This window comes from Phyllostomus hastatus, unplaced genomic scaffold (genome assembly GCF_019186645.2).
Source record: "Phyllostomus hastatus isolate PE091 unplaced genomic scaffold, TTU_PhHast_1.1 phas_contig_150, whole genome shotgun sequence".
NCBI lineage: Eukaryota > Metazoa > Chordata > Mammalia > Chiroptera > Phyllostomidae > Phyllostomus > Phyllostomus hastatus.
Genome location: NW_025333611.1, coordinates 20,657,854 through 20,682,158, shown reverse-complemented (window position 1 = coordinate 20,682,158; position 24,305 = coordinate 20,657,854). Strand labels below are relative to the sequence as shown.

General features: G+C 56.8%; 1 long non-coding RNA gene across 1 annotated transcript; it reads left to right on the top strand.

Annotated features, from left to right (window-relative positions):
• Positions 1-5,756: 5,756 nt before the first annotated feature.
• On the top strand, positions 5,757-23,690 carry LOC123811117. Its single transcript, XR_006784354.1, has 4 exons — positions 5,757-5,943; positions 17,555-17,678; positions 20,040-20,176; positions 22,838-23,690. It is a non-coding gene; the product is annotated as an uncharacterized LOC123811117 (long non-coding RNA).
• Positions 23,691-24,305: the final 615 nt, after the last annotated feature.

The following is a 24,305-nucleotide window of genomic DNA, read 5'->3' as shown; positions in this document are numbered from 1 at the left end:
ATGATTAGTTAACATGAGGTCATATTGAAGTAGGGTGGCCCTTCATCCAATGTGACTGATGTCCTTATAAAAGGGAGAAATTTGGAGACAGACACACACACAGGGAGAACACCATGTGAACATAAGGTCAGACAGCCAGCTGATGCGTCTACAAGCCAAGGAACACCAAAGACTGCCAGCAAACCACCGGGAGCTTCTAGAGAGGCCTGGAACAGATTCCCCCTCACAGCCCTCAGAAGGAACCAGCCCTGCCACACCTTGCCCTTGGACTCCTAGCTTCCAGAACTGGCAAACAATACACTACTGGTGTTTAAGTCATGGAGTCTGTGGTACCTTGGCATGGCAGCCCCAAGAAACTGAAATAGCCATAGCTGGCCTGGTGGGTATCGGAGGGCAGTCATGGCAGATGTGAGAGTGGCTTTCTGACTCCTTGCACTCGGCACAACACGTGTTCTCTCCGTCAACAGCGGAGTGGCCCTTCCCGATCCCAGCCCTTCTGACGGCAGCGGAGGGGTAGCTGCCCCAGCCTGGCAGCTCAGTGGGGTGGTCGACCCGGTCACATCCAGGGCCCTGCTGGGAGCTTCTCCAGCCTCCCCACAATTGTGTCAGCACCTAACTCCCTGTCATAAATCCCTGTCTACTTAAAATAACAGGAGCGCTTTCCTGCGCGGAACCTTGTCAAACATTTAGCACTGCGTTAAATTTTCAGTTTTACACACTTGGCATACATAAATTCTAACACGAAGTAAGTTGTCTAGGACTGTTACATGCCTTTTTCAATGTGATAATCGCCTTTTTTTTCTGATAGTGAAAATAACAAATGCTCAATATGAGTTAGGAAAAAATCAAATATAGAAAACAATAATGGCGTAAGCCAGAATTACCCAAATTCCCACACTCTTTCAAATATGTAACTGCATTGCCACACACATGTGCAATCACATGCACACACACGTGTCCCTGGGGTGTTCCTTTGCATGGGTCAGAGTGCCATTAGTGAGGCCCCACCGGCCCCAAGAGTTTACCTGTTCAAGGCCCACGTGCCGGTGACAGCAGGAGGTCAGGCCTGCAGCGCGGCAGCCCTCTCCAAGGCCCTGACCGCCTTCCTCTTATGCACTCGAGGGTCTGGGTTGGGGGTGGGGGTAGTGTCCAGTCCCACCTGGTGCCCGGGTGCTGTATCAATGCACTGACCACGGCAGGCATGAACGTCTGAGCAGAAGCTTGTTTTGGTGAGTCATATCCCAAGCTGTGGGTTGAGTCCACAACCCCCAACCCAGGCACAGAGGTGGAAGCTAACATTCTCTCGGTCAGCGAAGCACTCCAGGCCACCCACCCAGGGCCCCTTAACACAAGCTGCCCCACTCCTCATCGGTGTTCGAATGCCAGGGAGTCGCAGAGATCTGGACTGTGCCCACCGTTGTGCCCTCCCCAACCGCCGTTCCCCGCAGCGACCCCTGCCTGTCCCAGAGATACTCGCTTCCGGCACTCCACGGTGGCCGTGGGTCCCGGCCCATCTGTAAACGTGGGTCCGACAAACTCAGCCTCCAGCAGGGCACCTGGCTGCGCCCACCCCTACCCCCTCACACGGACACATCTTTTATTTTAAGTATGGCAGAAGGCACATAGCATAAAATTGACTATTTTAACCATGTTAAGCGTATGATTAAGTGGCATTAAGTATATTGCAGTGTTGTGCGACCATCATCACTGCCCATTTCCAGAACTTTTTCACCGTCCCCAAAAAGGAACTTTATTCCCATTAAATAGTAACTCCCCATGTCCCTCTCCCTAGCGCCTGACAGCCCCCATTGTCCTCTCTGCCTTTACGATTTCGTTATTCTAGACACCTCATGTAAGTGGGATTGTACAGTATTTAAGTGTCCAGGAGGTTCTTCCTTTATTACTGTTATTGCCAGCCTAACAGGTATGAAGTGGCATCTCATTGTAATTTTGCAGACCCATCACTCTACTTCAATGGGATTACACCATATATATTCTTCTGTACCATGATTTTTAAACTCATTAATGTGTTGTAGACAGCTTTCTGTGGAATGATGTTTTTGAGAAATTGCTTGGATTACGATTATAAGCATTTTTTTGTGAATTGACTATCACTTCTCAGAATCAAGTTAAATGAGTGAAACAAAAGTCTTATGCTTGTCAAAGAAAACATAGGGAGCTCGATTTTCAACTCGGGGCCGATGGCCTTTTCCAATACGTAATTGTCTCCCGCTGGTCACCTCTGAGCTACGTGAAGTCCGGGGTGGGGGTAGGGGCAGGCTGGGGGTGGGGACATGAGATGTGAGATAAAGTTCGCAGGATCCCAGCACTAGAAGGGTCTCGGCTTGCATTCCTCCAGGAACAGAGGGCTCACAACCTGATCAAGCCCTTTGCCCATTTCCTCCTTGAGTAGCTCCACTGACTGCAATTACAAAGTCCTTTTATTAGCAGCAGTGTTAATTATTGTATTATTATTTTATCCTTGCCCAAGGACATTTTTTCATTGCTTAGAGAGAACAGAAAGGAGAGGAGAAGGGAAAGAAAGAAACATTAACGAGAGAGAGAGAGAAGCATCTACTGATTGCCTCCCATGTGTGCCCACACCGGGGGTCAGCACCCCGACTGGGGGCTGTACGTGTCCAGACCGAGATCACATGCTCCTGCACCCAGACGGGGCATCAAACCCGCAGCCCAGGTATGTGCCCTGACCAGGAATTGAACCCTCAACCCTTCAGCTACGGGAAGATGCTCCAAGCAACTGAGCCACACTGGCCAGAGCTTTCATTATTTTTAAGAGTTACGATTTTGTTTTATTTAATTGACTTAATTGGGGTAACTAGTTAACAACATATAACTTCCAGGTGCACCGTTCTATAACAAAACACCTGTATATTGCGTTGTGTGCTCACCACCCTCAAAGCCCTCCTTGTGTGAATCTAAACTGCATCTTCTTAAAGGTTCCAACTGTTCCAACTCAGCCTCCTCCTTGGTCACCTGTGCAAGGGAGGCATCCCTCCCAGGCCCCACTTGTCCCCTGTTCCTCGGCCCCCTCACCCTCCTGGCTGGGGCTCCCCTTGCCCCTGACCGCACACGCCCTCTGAAGACACAGAGCTCGCCAAACGCACTCTCGCAGCCAGCTCGCAGTAAGAGTTCTCCCTTCGCCTCCCAAGACGCCTTTTACCCACACACACTCAGAGTATCAATGACCTGTTTCCTCTGGGCATGGAGGGATTTCAAGGCTGCTCGCCACAGTCTGGAAGGAAAAGCCACTTCACACAGTGATTAATAAACCTAAAGCACTCGTGACTCCCAGTAGGGACTATGGGAGGAAATGGAAACGGCTCCGAGATTTCTGAGACAGATTTATGGAGACTGAGTCACAGATGGCTGCCTTCGGTTAGCCCTTTGGGATGTTTGGTGCCGGGACACCTCCTCTCCTAGCATGTGCTAGGGACCTGTCTCCGGGTCGCTTCAGGTCCTTGCTCCAACCTCTGATAATGAACTTTCTGATAACTGAGCCCCTTGGTGCTTAGCCAGACACAGAATTGGGGCATTGAAATGGTGGCTCCCAACACCACTTAGACTGATAGTTTTTCTGGTTTTCTTTTCTGTCTCAACAGAAAAATCCCTGATGCTTACACAGTAGCAGAGCAACCAGAAGCATAAATTGCATTTCACCGTCTCCAGAGTGCACTTTCCGTAATGTTTACGGTTCCGCCGGGCTGGCTTGCTCTTTGCCCCGGGATCTCATGGCGATGCTGGGAGTGTTCGGCTGGACCTCCGAGTGTGGGTGGGAAGTCCAGTTCACAGGCCTTCCCTGCCCATCCTCTTATACCCCAGGTGGGGTTATGAATGGAATTCATCTTCTCTGTTCAGGAACAAAGGGGAGGACGTGAATGGCCAGTCTACCTTGTGTTGGCTCCAGCGACAGAAGACAATAGTATCTCACGCTCATGGAGCACTTATTCTAAGCCGGCCCCAGGCGAACCCCTTCCTAAGCATGGTCTCACTTCATCTCCACAGCAGTCCTAAAGGTGGGTGCTGTTCCCCTCTCCACTGTACAGAAGAGAGTGAGGTTCACAGACATGAAGTAACTTTCCCAAGGCCCTTACCCCCCACGCCCCCACACCCCCCACCCTGTGGGTAGTAGCACAGCCCCAGCCTAACCCATCCCCAGGGCGGGGCAGGGGCCAGAGGAGGTACCCCACCTGACCCTCAGGCGATGCTGCAAGGCAGGCCTTATTATCCCGCTTCACGCAGGAGGAAGGTGAGGCTCAGAGCAGCGGGGAAGTGACTGTGCCAGACCTGAGCCAGGAAGCGGCAGACCTGTAACAAGTACACAGGCCTCCCATAGCCAGAGAGTTATCTCCTCCAAGGGAAAGAAGAGGAGGTGAACTGGGAGCCTTGTAAGGGCAGGGTCTGTGTCAACTTGAGCATCCCATATCCTGGGGGTCAGCCGCCAGCCCCACACGGGATGCCACAAGTCCAGGTGCTGGAGGAACCCTGGCCCCGAGGGAGGAGCGGGAGGGGCAGCCAGGAGTTGGGGGACTGTGAACTAGATGGGGTAGCAGCCCTGGGCCCAGGACACTGCTGGCCACTGGGAGGAGCCCTCCTCCAGCCTCCGAGCTCCAGCGCTGGTGGCTGCCCTTCAGCAAACCCTGTCTTTCTGGCCGCTCTGCCCTGGCACTGTGGGAGGTCTGGGGACACAGACCCTGAGCAGGGAGTCACGCTTCCCTGGAAGAGCTAGGCAGTGAGCGACGAAACCAGCAGTCATATACAATGAGTACACGTGAGGCGGTCAGGGGGGGCAACAAGCAGGGGCAGTGGCACGGAATTACAGAGTGGCCAGACCCGGCCTCACCCAGAGGGGACTGTTGGGCTGAGACCAGAAGCAGGAGGAGCAGCTCTGGAAAGCTCTGGGGAAAGGGCCCTTTTGGTGGAGAGAACCACGAATGCAAAGGCCCTGAAGCATGGAAATGCTGAGGTGCCTGCCGGAGGCCAGTGGTGCCGGACCACGAGAAAGGAGGGGTGTGTGAGGAGATGCACCCGGTGCCAGCAGGCATCCCAGGGTTTGAGCTCCTGTCCTGTGATGGGGACAAGCTTGTCCCTCCTCAGTCTCCTTTGCCCAATGATGGGGTTGGCCTTCCAGGGTCCTCACTTTCTGGAGAGAGGATTTGCTTCCTCGTGGTCCCCTGTGGCTGCCATCACAGCTGGCCCCCAGGCCCCGGGAGCCAGGACGGGTGTCTTCCTGACTAGAGGTTCCCAGAAAAATCTCAGAGCTCCAGCTCCAGGCCTGGGACACAGGGGCCCGAGAGGAGGAAGGAAATTCTCACACACAGCTTGCTCCCAGGGATTTGCTCATGTTCCCAGGCTGACAACTGGCAACCCTCAGAACTCCATCCCCACCCCCTTCCTCCTCCTCCTCCTCCTCCTCTCCCTGCCTCCCTCTCCCCCAGCCCCCCTTCTTGGGCTTAATGACTTCCACATGGGCCTCTGGCAGCTGGAGCCAAGCCTCCCAGCATTGTCTGAAATCTCCAAATTTAGAAGAAATATGAAAATTGTCAACCACTCCTTCCTTAGGGGGTAAAAGCAACATTCAGCACCGGGGGCAGGTCAAGGCGAGGCGGTCACGTGGCAGGCGCCTGGGCCAATGGGGGGCCCCCGGGAGGACTCCGCACCCGCCTCACCCCGACACTGGGCTTGCTCCTTCAGCTCATATAAAGTAAAAGGCGGAGGGGCCTCTGTGGCCGGAGAGCAGCAAGCAAGGGGCTAAGAGGAGGGGGGTCCGGTGCCGGCCATTTGAAAACGCCCCGGTGGCAGTGAGGGGCACCAGAGTCCCAGTCTAGTTAGTTGGGAAGCAGTGACATCCCCCCAGAATCCCCCAGGTGGGCTGGCCCCCATCTCAGGCCACAAGGAGCCTCACCTGGACCAGACACAGGAGAGGTAAGAACCAATGGTAGACTTGGGGTGTACGAAAGGGGGCGGGGGCTCGTGGCATCTAGGGGAGACATTGTGTCAGAGGTCTGGTCCTTGTTCTCCTGCTAACCCCGCTCTGTGCCTTCCGCCTCTCTGAGCCTCAGTCTCCCCATCTGCACAGGGGCTGAACTTGATCTCTAAGCACCCTTCCCGCACTGGCCAGATGGGCAGAGTCCTCAGTCCCGCTGGCTCCGAGGACTTCTTGCGGCTGAGACGAAGTGGGGGTGGGAGCAGAGCAAGTGGGCAGCGTCAGCGTCTTGCCAGCCTGAGCTGCCCTGCTGTGACCAAGTCCGGGCCCGTCTCCCCGGCTTCTCTGTAGACAGCGCTCCTTCCGTGTTCTCTGAGGTTTGATTTCACAGTTCCCGGAGCTGGGGGCTCCTGGCAAGGAAAACTGTTTTCCAATAATGGCTTCAAGAAGCAAAGCTGGAAGAGAAGCCCTTATCAGCTTGGGCTCTGGCAAACCGGCAGACAGGCGGGAAGGCCAAGGGGCTGGCTGCTCGGCTGTGGGACGGGCACGACGGCTGAGGGACGGGGCTCGGGCTTCAGCCCCAGCTCTGCCTCCCATTGCCCGGCCCTGTGGCCTTGGGCAGGTGCCCTATGCTCTCTGACCTACAGTTTTTTCTTGGTACCTTGAAGCTGTTGGACAACCAAGTGTCCACACAGAATGTGGCATCTGAGCCCCATTCAAGCCTAAAATGCAGCGAGTGTTGGGAGGTTGTCCCCGGTGTCCCTGAGGTGAGCCTGCCCTTGGGCTGCTGGCGTGGAGTCCAAGCAGGTGCCCGTAGCCTGTGCGAGTTTTTGGAGGTTGAGCCTCGAGTGAGGAAAGGGAGCTGAAGGGGATCTGATGCAGGCGTCGCCCCCGGCAGCCTCTGGCGGGGAAGGTGCTGATCTCTGGGTGAGGACAGCAGCGTGGGGTGGGGACAGAAGAGACAGCAGAGAACTCCAGGGGGTGACGTGGTAGGCGTGGGAATCAGAGGAGGGCAGGAGATTTGAGATGGGCATCGTTGGGGCAGGCCTAGGAAGAGGCAGGGGTCTGAGGCCGGGACTGGGAGACAAGCAGGCCGCATCACTCTTCTGAGCAAGCTCTGGCCACACCTAGTCTTCCAGTGTCAGCCTGCCCAGCATCCTCTGATGGACGGGCCCAAGGCCATCATGGCCAAAAGGGGACTCTGGAATCCAATTGCCTGGGTCCAGTTCTGGCTTGTTCACTTACTAGACAAGTGACCCTGGGCAAGTCACTTGCTATCTCTGACCCTCAACAGGGCATTGCTTGGGCCATGTGCCCCAAAGCGTGGTGTGCAAACCACTGCACACTCACCTGCTGACAGGTAATCCAGGATGGGGCCCAGGCATCTGTGCTGTGAGCTCCCTGAGTGATTCCCACGCCTGTGGAGTTTTGAGAATGCTGTGCCATCAAGCAACTAGGGACCCCCGCAAACAAGGCTGAGGCAACTGAATGCACAGAAAGAGAGCCCTGGTCTAGGTCGCCCAGAGAGCTGCCAGCAGAGCTGGAGCAGAGCCATTCTCCCTGCCCAGCCCAGGCCTCCCCGAGGTGGTAGGGACAGGGAAATGGGATGCGATGCTGATGGTCCAGCACCACCTAAGGCCTGAATATGGACTAATCTGTCTAATTCTCACAACAGCCCGGTGAAGTAGGTGCAATTATTATCCTTCTCCCGTTGTACAGAGGAGGAGATAGAGACACAGATAGGTTAAGGAGCTTGCCTAAGGTCACACAGCTCGTGGATGGTGAAGCCTGGACACTGTATGTGATCTGGCTGCCCCAGATGCTCTCTCTGCATGGGTCTCCCACCTCCTGCCTTGCCCCTGGGCCACCTCACCCTGGAGCTTCCTGGCATCCGCAATGCACCAATGGATATGTCTGGTGGATTTTCCGGGTGCCGGGTGCTGGGCTGAACCTCTTGCATTATCGTTTAATCCTCCCAGGATGACCATGAGGCAGGAGTCAGCATCATTACACCATCCCCAGTTTATAGGGAAGAAGACCCCTGGGGCTTACACCAGGTAGCACAACTAGAAAGTGGCAGAATGGGTTGGGACCCACTCTTCAGCTTCAAAACACGCACTCTCACCTGCCCCCCAAGGCCCAGCTGAGAGCAGTGAGGAGGAATGCCACCCCCACCCCCAGAGGCTAGGGGAGTGGCTGTGCAGGAGCTTGAACCCAGGTCTTCTAGTTCCAAGGGGACCGCCCAGCCTTCCACCCTGCCACTTCCCCAGGACCGGAGAGAGACTGCTTGTCACCGGTCCCTAGGAGCCACAAGGCAGCTCTCTGAGCAGAGTCAGCCCTTTCCCTGCCTGGCCAGTTCTGGGGAAGAGCTGACACGCGTAGCCCTAAGGAATAGAAAGTTCCAGACCCAGTGGCACCACTGACTGTGTGAGCCTGGAGGGGCCTGGGAGAGGGTCCCTGGGAGAGGGTCCCTGAGGTCCTCACCTGTGGGCTGTGCCTGGACCCGCCTCTATTGCAATTTTCCAGCTAAACAGTCCCCCGGGCCTCAGGGCAGTGGAGTTGCACAAAGAATTGTGATAAAGCCTCTTTCTGATCAACGTTATGACAGTTATTTTTGTTCACATCTCCTAGTGCCCATGAGCCGCAGTTTCTCGGGGTTCAGGCCTAGAGGGGAATGACCGGGTTCTGGGGTGCACACCCGGCGACCTTGTAGAGGAGCAGCGTGTCGCTTTCCAAAGTGGCTGAGCCGAGTCACACAGCCTCCGGCAGTGTGGGCGCAGCCCCTCCCTGACAATCTGACATGGTCAGATTTCTTGAAGTGTGTGTGTAAAGCACTTCATTTTATGCCCATCAAATCTGCATGTGAAGAATGTAAGGAAGAAACAAAAACTCCGCCCCAGCCCTGTCCACCTGGGTCTCTAGAGAGTGCCCTGTGTGTGGACCAAGCTGCAGAGTGAGTGCCCTGCAGGCATGGAGGTGGCAGTGGGCACCGCCCAGCGGCCCCGCCCGTAGCCCGGCAGCATGCAGTGGCCACGGTCCAGTCAGAGGTCGCCTGCGGGACGCTGTGCAGGAATTTGGGGAAAAGAGCCCACAGTGGCTGCCACCTCCTACAGGCCTGTCTAGACAGGCCCCACGGGGCTTCGCCACACACTTCCGAGCCAGCCCCTTTCCCTCTTGCAAAAGAGGCTTGTTGGTGGCAGTGCTTCGCCACCAGAAACCTTTTCTCCAATTCAAAACATGCCTGAATAGACAGACAGCAGGAACCACCCGCTCCCGTGGCCCGTGGAGACCGCTTCACGCAGGCCCGTTTTTGTTCGGGTGAGGAAACGGAGGCCGACTCCGGAGCCGGGGGGCTTCAGATGTGGGGTGAACCCCCGTGCCCAGGTGAGGAGGTGAGCAGGCAGGGAGCAGAGCACTGCTAGGGTGGGGCTAAGGTGCGGCAGGAGGCCCGTTGCAGGGTCAGAGGGAAGTCAGGCTGCCTGGGTTTGAGTCACAGATCCGCCTCGTAGCAACTGTGTGACCTTGGACGGGATAAACACACCTGTCTCGTTAGGTTATTTAGCTGTCTGATTAAATGAGTGAAACCTCATACAGCCCTCAAAACAGTGACTGACACAGAGTAAGTTCTCAATAAAAAGTAGTTGCAAAAATGTGAATATTAAAGGCAGCTTCTTGGTGGGGCAGGGAGTGAACTGTACTGAGCTCCAATTCTCCTTTCCACCTGGGGAGGGGATAAACTGCTTAAAAAATAGCAGTTGGCCTCTGGCTAGTATAGCTCAGTAGACTGAGGGTGGGCCTGTGAACCAAAGGGTCACTGGTTCGATTCCCAGTCAGGGCACATGTCTGGGTTGTGGGCCAGGTCTCTAGTAGAGGGTGCATGAGAGGCAATCACACATTGATGCTTCTCTCCTTCGCTTTTTCCCTCCCTTCCCCTCTCTCTCTATAGAAGCTTAAAAAAAAAACAAGTAGCACATATCAATTCTGCCCACATGTCTGAGGTAAGAATCATTATCCCTCTGAAAACTTAGAGGCTCAGAGAGGTTTAGTCATTTGCCAAAAGTCACACAGCTTCTAAGAGGCCAAGCTTGGGCTCCATCTCAGGTCTGGCTCACTCCAGAAAACATGTGCTTACCCTCTAACACCACCCATGAGCAAGAACTAGTCCTGGTTCTGCCCTGCCTAATAGGGGCAACGTCTGGGCAGAGGCTGTTGGAGCCTGGTGCTCCCCTGTTGTGATAACGGGATGGACAGAGCTCCCACCCCACAGCCCAGGTCCCACCCCTCAGGCCTGTTCAGGGGCAAAAATGGACCCTGGCGAAATGATCCTTCTGCCCACTGTGCAGCCCTTAGTGCGGCTGAGTGCCCAGGGGCCTCAGCAGTCTGGGCTGCCCTTTGCCCCACACGGCCCATGGAGCTTTGAGGAAAGGGCAGTCGGCTAGGCCAAGGCTGGGAGGAGCAGCCTCACCCTGGCTCCTCCCCAGGAGCCCACATCAGCCACAAACCTCGGGCCCCCTCCTCAAAGACCGTCAAAGACCCAAGCCATGGTCGGAAGGAGGGGGAGAAGCCCCAAAACTGGAAAACACACAGACTCCACAGGCTCCACAAGGACGGTGCTCAGCCGCCACTAGCGGGTGCCCCACACCGTCCTCCTCCCACCGCTGCAGGGAAGCAGGGGCAGGGTGAAGTGTCCAGAGGGAGGCTGCCCCTCAGGGTGGCATGGCCCCAGCTGGACTGCCGAGCTCGTAGGCCACTGGTCAGTCTGCCCATAGCCACCCAGACTGCAGGCGTGTGGCCCCACAGCCCCGTGGAGTCTGAGAGCATTTGCTGGGAGAAGCAGAACAAGATGGGGGGAAAGGAGAGAAATAGGCTAAGACTCTGGTCCTCGCTCTGCGGCCAGCACCCTCAGGTATGCTCCTGCTCCTCCGACCCTCGGGCTCTCCAGGCTGCGCTGCTGCATGATTTGGAGTAAAAAGGGGACAGTTCAGGTTACCCTGTGTACTGCAGTGGATGCGCAGGCTCTCAGGGAGGAAACACCTGGGGCAGGGGTGGTTGGAGTAGCAGGGGGCACACTTTGGTGTTTTGGTTTTTTTAAAGAAATTTTATTTATTTATTTATTTTAAGAAATATTTATTTTTTATTTTTATTTTTTTTTAGAGAGGGGAAGGGAAGGAGAAAGAGAGGGAGAAAAACATCAATGTGTCATTGCTTCTTTCGTGCTCCCTTCTGGGGACCTGGACCACAACCCAGGCATGTGTCCTGACTGGGAATCGAACCAGCAATCCTTTCATTCTCAGGCTGACACTCAATCCACTGAGCCACACCAGCCAGGGCTGGTGGGTTTTTTTTTTTTTTTTTTAATTTTAGAAAAAGGGGAAGGAAGGGAGAAAGGAAGGATGAAAAACATCAATGTGAGAGAGAAACATCGGTTGGTTGCTTTTTGTGCATGCTCCAAGGACCAAACCTGCAAGCCAGGCATGTGTTCTGACCAGGGAATCGAACCAGTGACCTTCTGGTTTGTGGGATGATGCTCAACCAACTGGCCCCCCTGTCCAGGGGCACAGTTTGGATCAACAGAGAAGAAAGGAGAAGGCATTCCAGGTGGAGAGCTCTATGTTCAAAGATATGGAGGCAGGACTGGAAAGACATTTTCAGGAGAGGAGCCCATTTGGGTGAAACCTGGGGTAGGTCTAGAAACTCCGTGAGATCCAAGGAGGGCAAGGTGGGACATGCTTGGTCGTGAAGTGGCTTGGATGGCCAGAATTCAGAAGGTGGGACTGGTTTGTTTTGGTTGGCGGGGGGGGTTGGCATCTGTCTCTGGGAGAGAGTCCCTTCCTTTAGCCTGTATGTCCCCTTCCCCAAAGCACCATCAGGCCAAGAGCTGCACTGTGGGGCAAAGACCTGGGCATTGGTGACTCTGAGATGTCACATAGTGGAACAGGAGGCCTTAGGGTGGGGTCAGGAGCCCACGGGTTGCATCACCACCTGAAGAGCTTTTGGGGGAACAGAAACTTGTTCTTTGTACCCCCAAAGGACAGGGCACACAACCAAAGAGAGGCAGGTGTCAGCAGGATGTTAGGAAGGAATCTCCAGGAGTCTATCCAAAGAGAGGTAGGTGATTGGGAAGCAGTGAGCTCCCCATCGCCAGAGGTATGCAAGCTCAGCAGACATTGTAGAGACCTTAGAGAGAAGTCAAGCATTAGAGGAGGTTGGGCTTCAGGCCTTTCCCACCACCAGACGGGGACTTCACATCACAGCCCTAGATGCCTTGGGACAGTCATACGGGGCTGAGCTACGCTGCTGCCTGGATGTCAGATTCCCAGCGAGGCATCTGCCCTGGCTGCACACAGGGGGCCTCTAGGGACCCCACTTCCTTTCACCCCACTGCTGTCTCCTGCCCTTCCCAGGGAACGCCAGGGAGACCTGGAGCCTGGCTGTAAGGCTGGGTCCCTGGGGACCATTCAGCTGATGGCCTTCCACCCAGCAGGAATGAGGCAGAGGGGACCAGGGTCCCTGAGAGCCCTGTTCACACGCCCCAGAGAGTTTACATGGAAATTCCAGGAAGGTCACAGGGAAGCTTAGAACAAGATGCTTTATTTTTGTCCCTTTTCTTTCCTGTCCCTCAATCCTCCTCTTTTGAACTGAATCACAAAAAAGACCAAGTGTGGAGAGAGGGGGTGCAGGGCATACAAGGGGGCAGACCAGGCAGGGCCTGGGAAGGTGGGCAGCTGTGTGGGACAGGGTAGAGGGAAGGGCAAAGTCAGGGGGATAGCCAGGGCAGGCCTGGGCGCGGTCCTGGGCAGGGTCCTGGGCAGTGGGCATGCACGTGGATCTGGCCATCAGGCATTCTTGGACACTCAAGACCAGAGCTACCTGAGCTCTGGGTTCCAGCTGGAGACAGAGAGACAGCCCAGGTTCCCAGAATTGACAGAGGGTCTCAGGACTAGGGCTACCAGGGACCCTGGGCACTCAGCCGACTGCGAAGCAGCAGTGTAGGACTCAATCCTTCTCATTCACCCCCGTGAACCTGGTGCAGGCTTAATACATTTTCTTGGTGTTGAGTCCTAAACTCAGAGTGCCACAGTCCTGGTAGAGCGGAAAGTCCTGTCAAGAGCACCTTCAAGGCCACAGCTGGTGTTGTAGATGCAGAGCCCATGACCAACACCACCACCCTGCCAGAGCTGTGCGTCCTTCTTCGCCTTTCCTCCCTTCTCCTCAGACGGGACCATGGTATTGTCTTTGCAGCTAAGGGAGGGGGACAGAGGAGAGATTGGTGACCTGCCAGGACATAACTCTCTTTAGGAGGGAGTCAGAAGATGAAGACATCTTGAGTTCTGGCTGCTCTGTCCAGGAAGGCCCTTTTCCTGGCCAGAGATGGTTCCCCCAGTTGCCAACTGCTGCAGATGGGAGGCTTCCTGTGGACGAAGGAGCCTGAGGCTGGGAGGGAAAAGCCTTGGTTCTACTCCTGGCTCTGCCCCAACTCTCTATGTGACCTTGAGCATGATCTTGAACATAAGGTCCTCTCTGGCCTCAGTGTATCCAGTGAGGGCCTGGACCCAAACAGCTTGGACAGAGATTCCATCCATGATCTATCCCAGTCTCCGGTAGGACCTCCTCTCTCTCTGTCTCGGTCCATCTTAGCTTTTGTCTCGGGATAGGAAGGAGGCCAGGCACAGCAAGAACGCCACAGGCTGCAGATCCCTCCCTGCCTGGAAGCAGCATCCTCTATGCCCAAGCTTTGCTCTCCAGCTTTGGAATTCCCAGAGAGGCAAAAAGCTGAGAAGGCCCTTAAGATCACCCCAGTCAGGGAATCTGAGACCAGAGAGGTTTGGCAGATGGCTCAAGGTCACACAGCAAACCATGCATAGGGTCCCCTGAAGTCCAGACCAGGGCTCTCTCTACTGCCCACCCTGCCGCCCGGAATAATGGACCTGGGCACTGGTTTACCTTGACACCTCAAGCCTCTACATGGGGAGCCTACAATCCTTTCTGCTCTCAGGGACTCAGTTTCTTTTCCTATCAAGCTGAAAAATGGGGTAGACCAGATGTCTCTAGGAGTCCCTCCACCCCAACACTGAGGCGTTAGTATTGCTGCCTCAGCCCTTTCTTCACAAAGGGTGAGGCCACCCAGGCCAGGAAGTCCTACCAAGTCACAACCCTCACCCAGCCCTGTCCCACCCCAGACCCCAGGGCTGGGTTTTACCCAGAACTACAGGCTCAGGCCCAGCTCCCCCTTGAAGATCTGGAATTTTCGTACCATAAAAGGGCAAGTGTGCCTCTCTCGGTCCCTGCTGCCAGCCTCGCTGGGGGAAAGGCTAAGCTATTTATAGAAAACTCAAGGGTTTGCTCCTGAACTCAAGATGGAGCCTGCACCAGGCAGCCCCCTCCCCGTTGCCCTCGCCCACCTTCTCTCTTCCTTCCCTTTGTCTTCCTCTCTCTGTCTCTCTGTCTTGCTCTGTCGCTCCATCAGCCTCCCTTCCTTTGTCCTCTCTCTTCTTTCCCCCTTGCTTCTCCCTTCTGCCCAGATCTCCTCAGAGTCCCCTCCCCTCCTCCGTTCCCTCCCTTGGACCTTGTTTTTGGTGGTTGGGGAAAGAAACATATCTGCACCCCCACTCCCTTCTTAAACACTATTTACAACATAAATTCCAAACATCCGCCATCTGGTTCTGGGAAGGGCCAAAAGATATTTGGAAAAGGAAGTCATGATTATTCCACGTTCAAAGCCAAAGGAACTTAAAGGCTCTCCTCTCTCCCTCCTTCCTGCGGGGCCCCTCTGCTAAGATCTGAGCTGTTAGGATCCCTCAGGGAGTAGAAGGGGCCAGTCCCAGCGGGGCCTCCGACAGACAGCATCGCCTTCAGCTCCATGCTTCCTCTCTCCATGCCTCAGTCTCCTCTTCTGAACAACAGCATGAAACCAGCAGGAATGCTCAGAGACATCAAGTCCTGCTGGTCCAGGTCACTCGGGCTGCTTTGCACTGAGCAGCAGGGTGGGATGGGGGCAAAAGGAGTAAAAGGCAGCTAGGAGAGCTCTGGCCTCAACATGTACTGCCCCGTGTCTGTCTGTCTGTCCCTCTCTCTCTTACCAAGCAGATCTATGGGGGCCATTCATAGCAGGGGGATGAGGTGGGGTCAACCTTCCCCCCATATTTGACCCTGGGAGGACTCTGGACACCTAGAGTCCCATCCTCTCCCACCATCAGGATGAGGCCCAGAGAGGGGAAGACACTTATCTACCATCACACAGCACATCTGCAGGGGGCTGGGCTGAAGCTACTGCTCTTCCCACCCAACACGTTCCCAGAGAAACCAACATTTGTGTTATCCAGACGCATCACTCAGGCCCAGCCAGTGGGGACCCTGGAGCCCCCAGATCTTTGCAAAGTGGACAGGACAGAAGGGAGAACTAACTCCTTTATCGTGGGGTTTTGTTTTTTAAGCAAACAGACAACGTGCAAGGGAGAGATTCTGTGGGAAAGAGGCATAACAACAATGAGAACGAGACAGCCCCTCACTCCTGGACACATACAGCCCTTGCCAGGGCCGGCGTGGCCTCCGCTTTCTCTGCTCACAACCCCCTCCGAGTACAGACTCACACACACCTGACAAAGTGCCGAGAGATGCCGACTCAGGTTGTCACTCTGTCAAAATAACACCACAAACTGTCTGGTCATACATGGGAGCCGTGAAAATGCACGGTGGGCCACCTGGGGCAACTCCCGACCCTGACACTTAGGTGCCGTGAGACCCTGAAGGAGCGCTGTAACCTCCAGGAGCCTCAGCGTCCTCATCTGTAACAGGGAATAAAAGTGGCACCTGACTCACAGGTGATTGTAAGGAGAAGGTGAGAAGACCAACGCAGAACAAAGAGCTGTGCGAGTATGAAAGTGTCTGGGGAGTTAACTGTAGCTCCCAGTGTGTTAGCTGTTGCTTCATCACGCAGGGTAAGCCTGATGGGCGGTAGCTAGCATCACCGTCACTGCTTTCCCAGTTTTTGTTCTCCCTGAAGGTCAGGGTCATAGGGATACTGGTTCTTACTCTCCCAGAGTCCCGGCTACTTCAAGCAGGGCCTGCCTGAAGGGCTCAGGCAGGTCTGGCCCCTCTCTTCCCCTCTCTTCCCCTCATCACTCTTGCTTCCACCTCGAGCTGCATTCCCAGGGCTTGCTCAGAAGTCCCCAGGCAGTGACCTTCCCTGGGGAGGAAGTGGGGAGCGTGTGAGGCTGGTGAACTCGGCTGGGGCGTCAAGGGGATGGGAGGGCACTCTGGGAACAGAAAGCCCCGAGAAGCCACACGCAGAGCAGACACGGAACAGGCCCTACACGGTGGCTCCCACAAAAGCCTCCATGTCCTCTCCGGGTGCCACTGTGGGCCTTTGCCCCATCCTTCTCACCTCTCCCCGTCCCTGTGCACGGAGTGGTGTTGTCAGCCATTTATTGTGGGCTTACTGTGCACCAGCCACTGTGCTTGCACTTGACATTCTACTTCCATAACTGTGAGGTCGGAAGACAAGGCTCAGAGAGGTGACCCCTTGAGCTCTAAGATCATGCAGCTGGTGAGTGTTAGGGCGAGACTCCACTGCAGGGCAGCCCAGCTCCGGGGCCTGGGTCTTTTCTCTTCTTTCCAAACACAGTGGAAACCCTAGGGCCCTGGAGCCCAGGAAGCACATCAGCACTGGTATGTGCACTCGCATCGGGGAGCCAGGGAAGGTCACTGTGGCCAAGGAAGCCCCTCGGGAAAGAATATGTGGGTCCTCGCATCTGCCCGGAGCCCTCGCCTCAGCTCTCCCACAGTGGCGCCATCTGGCTGGCAGATGTGGCCCAGTCCTAGCCCCAGCCCCTCATGTTTCTTGGAAACGAGCAAGGCCAGGAAAGGGCATTAGGGCCTCTGCAATGACCATGGTGATGTGAGCCTGGTTTGGTGTCCACCGAGCCGGCCACTGCCCGAGTTCAGGAGACAGCTGGATTGAGCATGAACAGCCTGGGTTCAGGCTGGCCTCTGGCACTTGCCAGCAGATGGCCCTGGGCACATGGTGGAGCTTCTTTGAAGATCAGTAAGCAGGGAAGTTATTTCTGCCTCCAGTGGTGGTTGTGAGTGTCCTGGAGTCACGGGAGGGAATTTTGTGCAGGCTGCAAACCATGTGCAGCTGGAAGTGGTCACAGGTGGCCCAGGGCTGTCCCTTCAGTCTTGGCCACTGTGTTAACCCCAAGTTTTGATCTACCCCTAAATGGCTCTTTTCCAGTGTGTGAGGCCGGAGGTGGGGTCTGAGGGGCCTCTGGGAAATTTCCATTAGCCCCATTCTTTCACTGACGGGGCCTGGCTGTGCTTGGAGTGGGGTGGGGCGGGGGGGGATGCCTCCATCTCCTGGAGCTTGGAGCTGCTCAGGAGACCCCTTTTGAAAGCCAGGCGGGCAAAGTGGGAACAATGGCTGCCTGGGGCCTGAGAAGCAGGCTCTTGGAGGCCTGGAAACTCTCAGCAGGTTCAGCTGGACACTTCCAAGGGCTCAGCAGCAACCCAGATCCACCCTCAACCGCTCGGAGCCTGGCAGCCGGTCAGAACCCCCAAAGGCCACAGGGCACCCCAGCATCTGCTGACAGGTGGTACCTTTGTCCCTTTCAGGAAAGGACACGACACGGTCCGGCAGGCGCCATCCCTACTGCCCTGATGGTGAAGGAGCAAGTGCCCCAGCAGGGGCCTCCCAAGGCCCAGAGGAGGGCAGGCCACGGGGCCTGGAAGTGCAGCTGTGAGTGCTTCCCGCTGCGGGCCTCCAGCGCCCACCCACCCCGCCCCTCACCCCACTCAGACGGTGCCCCCGTGGCAGCCCCAATCCCTCAGGGCACTCCCCTCACCCCAGCCCTCAGAATGGCCAAGAAACCAGGTCTCAGTGGGGGAAGAGCTGACGAAAGGCCCCTACTGATTGGTGAGGGGTAGGCTGTTTGGGGCTGTTGGGTCCGGACTGCAGGAGAAAACAAGTGAGACCAACGGAGGAACAAACAGCCAGGGGCCCAATACCCACTCTGCCTCCAAACAAGCAGCGCGGAGCCTGCGTGCTGCGGAGGAGGCGGGACTGGGGGGAGGGGAGATGTTGCCTGTCTTCCCAGGAAAGGCACAGCAGGGTCGGACTCTGGGAACATGTAGACATGGGCGAGGGAACCCAGTGACGACAGAACCAGCGCACTGGGCTCTGACAGGGCCTGTGAGGTCGGGTGTATGCCCCGGTGACCACTGCAAAACCGCGGCAGTCGTTTTTACCATCCATCCTGTTCTCCCCATGCTTGCCAGTTTTCAGCACCCTGTGCACGGAGCAGGCAGGGTGGTGTACCAGCTCCCTCAGACAGGTGGACACACTGAGGCCCGGGGAGGCGAAGGAGCTAACTTAGAGTGGCACAGACAGCCCGCTGCAGACGGGTGTTCTGGCACCAAACCTCAGGACAATGGAGAAAGTGGAGGGAGGCTTGGAGGCGAGCAGAGGAGGCCAGGAGCCAACACTCCGGGGACGGGTGACAGGCCCAGGCCTGGCTTACATAACGCAGCACACCTGTTTGCCTCCACACGCCTCACACGTGTGTGCAAACGTGCAGCCCAGCACGTCTCACACACCCGGCCCTCTCTCCCGAGCCAGCGAGCCCCCGAGACTGCGTCTAAACAAATTGGATTAGGAGGGCCACAGGCGCCTCCTCCCTCGACTGTCCTGCTCAGACACTGAGCAGGCCTGCAGAGCTGCCAGCTGCGGCGTCTCGGCCATGCTGACAGCCAGCCCGCAGCCCCCCTCCACCCATCCCCAGGCCCCCGGAAGACGGCCGGGGTCCGAAAGGATGCCACGATGATGGATGGGCTGAGGGAGGCTCCAGGGCTGGCTTAAGAGCACACAGGATGTTAGTGCTCGTGTGAGGCTCATTTCTGAGCTGTTCCCAGCAACCCACCCCCACCTCCCCTCTCACCCTCCCCTCCCACAGCTTCTCCCACGGTCTCTGAAGCCGGAGCCCGGGCCCTGACCAGAACCACCCTCATCTTGCTCCCACAGCTGAGCTGAGCAGGGACTGGCCAGCTCAGGAAGCAATGGCCTGGGGGATGAGACTCAGAGGGAAGGAGGAGCTTGTGCGCAGAGAGAAAATGCCATTGTAAAGGCGGCATCTCGGTGCTTTCTCACCCTTGTCTTCTTTACTCCCCAAAGTGTGCCTGGCAGTTAGGGGGCTGTGCCCACAGCACAGATGTGGCTCCTGAGCGTCATTCAATCAGTGGTTCCACAGCTCTCCCTTCCTGAGCCCACTTTGCACCAGGCCCTGGGCAGGGCGGGGCAGGGTGGTTAGGGACCCGAAGATAAGCCTCGGCCCCCATTGCTTAACGGAGCAGTGTCCTCTGCGCTGGGTGCTGGGCACTGGGGCCTCCCTGGTCTTCCAGGGGCGTCACTACAGGAGGATCCCTTTTCCCTGTGGTGCACACAAGTAGTTGCATGTTGCTACCAAGAGCAGCCTTAGCAATCCTCCCATCCAGAGCCCAGAGCCCAGAGGAGTCAGATAGCCCCAAGTTCAAATCCAGCCTTGCTCCCTTTTTGCTAAATAGCTGTGGTCCACTCAGCCTCTCCAAGCCCGTTTTCCCTTCAGTGAAAGAGGGACAGCACAGCTGCCACCTAAAGGGGCTGGCTGGGAGGGTTAGTGAGGGTTTTCCACACCCTCATCCGGCACAGAGGCACGGAGGCAGGTTTAGGAAAGCCACGGCCAGGGTCACACCGTGAGCTGGAGGTGAAGCCAGGACCAGGTGGATGGGTTCCTTTCTCTCCATCCCTTGTCCCAATAAAACTCTCCCCACCTGGGCCACCACATGCAGCCCAGAGGTCACAGGGGGCAGATCGTACAAGTGACTGTGGGGACACATCCTGGGCACCACCCTCCACCCTCAGCCCTGCCCTGGCCCCTGCAGCCTCAGGGCCCCAGGTGACCAGCGGTGGCCCCTGGCCCTCGCTGGTGGGGAGGGTGGGGGAGCCAGCACAGGCTCCCAGCCCAGAGCGGCCTGGCCATATAAGGGAAGGAGCCAGGGAGGCCTCCTGGCTCCGGCAGGCAGGCGAGAAAACCCAGGCAGCCACTGTTTATTTTCTCCTTCCCAGCCTCCCTGGAGCTTCCCGACAGAAGACAGAGGTTCCCCCAGGCTGGGCGACGTTTCCTGAAGACTGTGGGGAGCAGAGAGGAGGAAAGGGCTCATCCTCTGGGAGCGGCCCCCCAGCCTGCCCACAGCTGACACCAGGTAAGAGGCTGAGGTCACCTACTCAGCTGCCTCCTTTGACAGAAGGGGAAACAGAACCGCAGGGAGGAGATGCACCTGTGACAAAGGACTGAGCCAGCTAGTGAGAGAACCTGAGTTTCCCAAGTGGCCCCTGCCTCCTGACTAGGGACCCAGAGCGAGAAGGAGCCTCTTGTGGGACAAAGCTCCTTCTCAGCGAGGTCTCTTTTGAAGGAGACCAGGGGTCAGGGCCAGTGCTGTCTGCCTGCCAGGCAGGTACACAAGCCTCAAGGGAAGAGTTCCAGGCACTAGACAGCCAGGTCCTCCTAGCCCACCACAGCACCTCCTCCTCCAGGAAGCCCTCCCAGTTTCCCCCAGGGGCGGGAACCTCTATGTCCTCTAAGCCCTTGGCGGTCCTTTCTCAGGCTCTCACATGCCACCCAGGTCTGCCCCTGATTGCCTTGCTGGGGGCATTGTCCTTCCACTTCTGGCTGAGTGCACTCCTCCAGGGCAAGGATCCCACCGAGGTTATTCCCGTCTTGTCCTCGGCATGTAGAAGGCAAACTCGGTTTGCAGAACGAACAGGTACAAGGTTTAGACCCCAAACGCAAAGGATCGGAAACTGGCCAGGGGAGAAGATGCTGAGCTTAGAGTTTAAAATGAGGGCCCTGGGGCTGGTTGTTCTGAGTTAGGAGTCCCAGCTCCCTGCCCCCGGAACATTCCCTTCCCACGGAGCCTTGGGGATGCACAGGAATCAGCACAATTAAAACCCTCATTAAATGACTGTTCTCAGCGCGGCCGCGCCAGAGTGCTTTTCCTAGATACAAAGGAACAGAACGGGCAGCCCGTAGCCACGGAGGAAATGGAGGTGAACCCCTCCCCTGAGCAGAGGCTGTGCCTGCAGCCCTGTCCCTGCGTCAGAGTGACTCCGCAGGACCATGGGGCTACCCCGTCCACTTCCTGTTCCTGCACCCAGGAGAGCTGCTACTCTCGCTGCGACGTTCTGAGTCCAGTGGGACCAGGGATGTGCTGGAAATAGCCCTCGGCTCGCCCCCCCCCCCACCCCAACACTCAGTTCCGGCTGGGCTGGCTCCTCCCCATCCCGGTCCTCCTCGCTGAGGCAAGGAGCTCACCTTGAAGGCCTGCCGCATCTGCCTGTTGTTCTGCCGGTCTCACAGCTGGGCAGGGTTCCCCAGGCTGCAGTCGCTCAGATGCCCTTTTTTAAAATTTTTGCCAGATCTGCAGACAATCGTATTTTAAATTTTAAGATGAATATTGTTCATACCTCACTGTCAAGAGTTCTGCAGAGGGAAACTGGAAAGCGGGCCCTGATTAGGAGAGGAGGAAGAACTCAGGCAGTGGGGTGAAAGAGTCACTTCTCTCGCGCTGGCCCCTTGGCCGGCCAGGCCCCGGGGCCGAGGCCGATGAGCAGGAGCCAGAAAAGTGTCAGAGACGAGCGAACACCCAGCTGAGGCTTTGTCCACACTGGGAGACAGGACTGCAAGGAGCTAGTGGGCGGACTCGAGCCACTGTCTTCCGAGGTTAGGCAGTGCCGAGGCCACAGACGCTCCGCCAGACCGCTCGCTCCCTGCAGCGCCCCCGGGAGGTCGAAGGCGGTTTTGGGGAAAGGGCTTTGGGGAAAAATTGAGCACCACAGAAGGCAGGGCTGACCTTATTGGCCTGGTTCCTGGGAACAGATGACCACTTTTTTGGAACAACCCTTCCTGACTCTTCACTGAAACCTCCACGTGAGTGGGGCAAGCGTCTTCTCCCGCAGGACTGGCAGGGGCGTCTGAGAGAGGAGTACGCGGGCTATGGGCCGCCCAGGCCTCCCGAGGCTCATCCTGATGTTGGAATCCCTCCCCAGCCAAACGCAGTCTGGAAGGAGCTCCCGCGGGAAGAGTCCCGTGTTAGAGGCAGGCAGTACTTTGCCTCAGGGGGCCAACGGGACTGACCTGCCCCTAGCGGTAAAGCAGGGGAAATACTCTTCACGTAGGGGCCTGAGTTCAGAGTCCTGCTAGAAGCATCGGACACACTTTAAGTTTTAAGGTTGTGTTTTTCTTGCTCACTCCCAGCCCCGAGGAAGGGTTGTCCACCCCCTTTCTCCCTTTAGACATCCCTGACAATGTATGTCATCTGACACCCAGGCCACCACAGTGGGCAACCAGAAAAGCAGGAGGGTGCTCTTGGGGAGCCCTGAGATCGTGGGGCAGCACAGGAGGAGTGCAGGGGGCTCTGCCAGCCCACTCGGATGTCCTCACCCAAGCCAGATCTGGAGAGGAAAAGGGATCACCTACAGGGCCCTCACTCACCAAATGGCATGCATTCCCTGGGCCCGTCAGCACGTACAAAGGCCTCAGCAAGGCCCAGGGACACCCCCAAATGAATAAGATGTAGGTGCTGTCCTCAGGGAACTGGGGGTGCAGCCCAGTCAGAGCCATGTGCAAACAGCCTGGGCACTAGTGAGAGAGAGGAAAGCCATCCGACCATCCATCAGTGCTTTGGGGGGGTCTGCGCTGCCCGGACCTGCTTTCGGTGGGAGTGCCGTTGACAAGGCCCCTTCCCTCAAGGGTGGGCTGTGCGGCCCATGAGTGGAAGTGGGCTTAAACGAGACCACAGTGATAAAGGGTTAGAAAAAGGGCACAGGGTGTTTGAGGACCTGACCAGGGTATCCTGACACCCCAGAAGGCCAAGAGGCGCATCCCCGAGGAAGCGGCCGTTGAGCAGACACCAAACCCATGAAGAGGAGACCGGCAGGGGAGCAGCGCAGCCCCCGGGAGCCAGAGGCGGCGGGTGTGGCCTCCCTGGAGGAGTGTCCGAGAGGAAGAGGCCAGCAGTGGCCAAATGGGGCAGGTGCTGAGGCCTTTGGTGAGGGTTTCAGAATCCAGCCCGAGGGCAGCGGGAGCCCTTTCAGGAATTAAGGAGGGGAGCCACAGGACCCTATTGGCATGTTGAGAAATCACTCTGGGAGGGTGTCAGGGAAGGATGGGTGGGAAATCTGGTGTTCGGGGTAGTAGAGGCAGGGAGACACGGTAGGAGGCCACGGCAGATATTCGATTGTATAAAATATCAAATTCCATGACGGTGCTGTTTGGCTGGGAGACACAGAGCAGGGGGAGGGGAGTGGCGTCAGCCTGTTGGAAGACTCCATTTACTGAAATGTGCAGAACTGGCCGCTCTGGAGACAGGATGCGGCCGGCCCAGGGCTGGGGCTGACGGGACGGGAGGGGTGACGCGGTGGCAGGTCTCTCTTTGGAGGGAGGAAATATCTTAAAATTGACGGTGGCGATGGTGGCTCAACCCTGTGAATGTATTAAAATCCCATTTCATTGTGCACTCTAAAGGGATGAGGGGACCTTCTTGCCACAAAGCTCTTTGAAAAATAAAATGAAAGGGGAGTCGAGGCTTGGTCCCAGAGGGCTCCAATGCCTGGTGGAGGGTGGGGCACACAGGCGGGGCAGGCGGTGGAGCCCAGGCCCCTCCCCTGCCCCTCTCCCGTGGAGGCCGGACTCCCTGCTGCCGCGGCCAGGCACCCTGTCCCCCAGCCTGAGGTGCAGTGCTGCATCTCTGGTCAGTTGGGAGTCTGAGATGAAGCACTGTAGCTCAGGAAGGGAGAAATTGTTCTGCCACCTCCTCCTGGAAGTGCTAAGTGGGGAGCGGGGGTGGGGGGGGGCACCAAGAAGGACGGGATGTTTCCACTCTCCGTGCTGTCAGCTGCTTGTGCTGAGGAAGTTTCCAGGCTCAGATCCGACCCACATCACCCATGCTTCGTGAGTCTGGGCAAGTCCTGAGTCCTCCGGGTGCTGTGGCCTGTCCACCTGTCAGATGTGGTGCTGGAGCCTTCCGGGGGGTGCCTGGCAGGCACCCTGCCTCTGCCCCCGGGCAGGCACTGCTCATCTGCTCAGGGGTCTGTCCCTGAAGCGCTTCCACGCAGCTCCCGAACGCTTCTCAACACGAAGTCCTGTGAGTGACTCGGCACTGAAACCCACTCATCGTTTGTGGCTTGCACCAAATCTTTCAATCCTCTTCACCCGAAGAGCTCCTACCTCGATGCAGGCTACAGCCTGACCCAGTCCACTCGTCTCACATGTCTGATGTCTCTTAGGGGCTTCAGACAAGCAAGGAGCAACCAAGGATAATCCCTGGGCTAAGC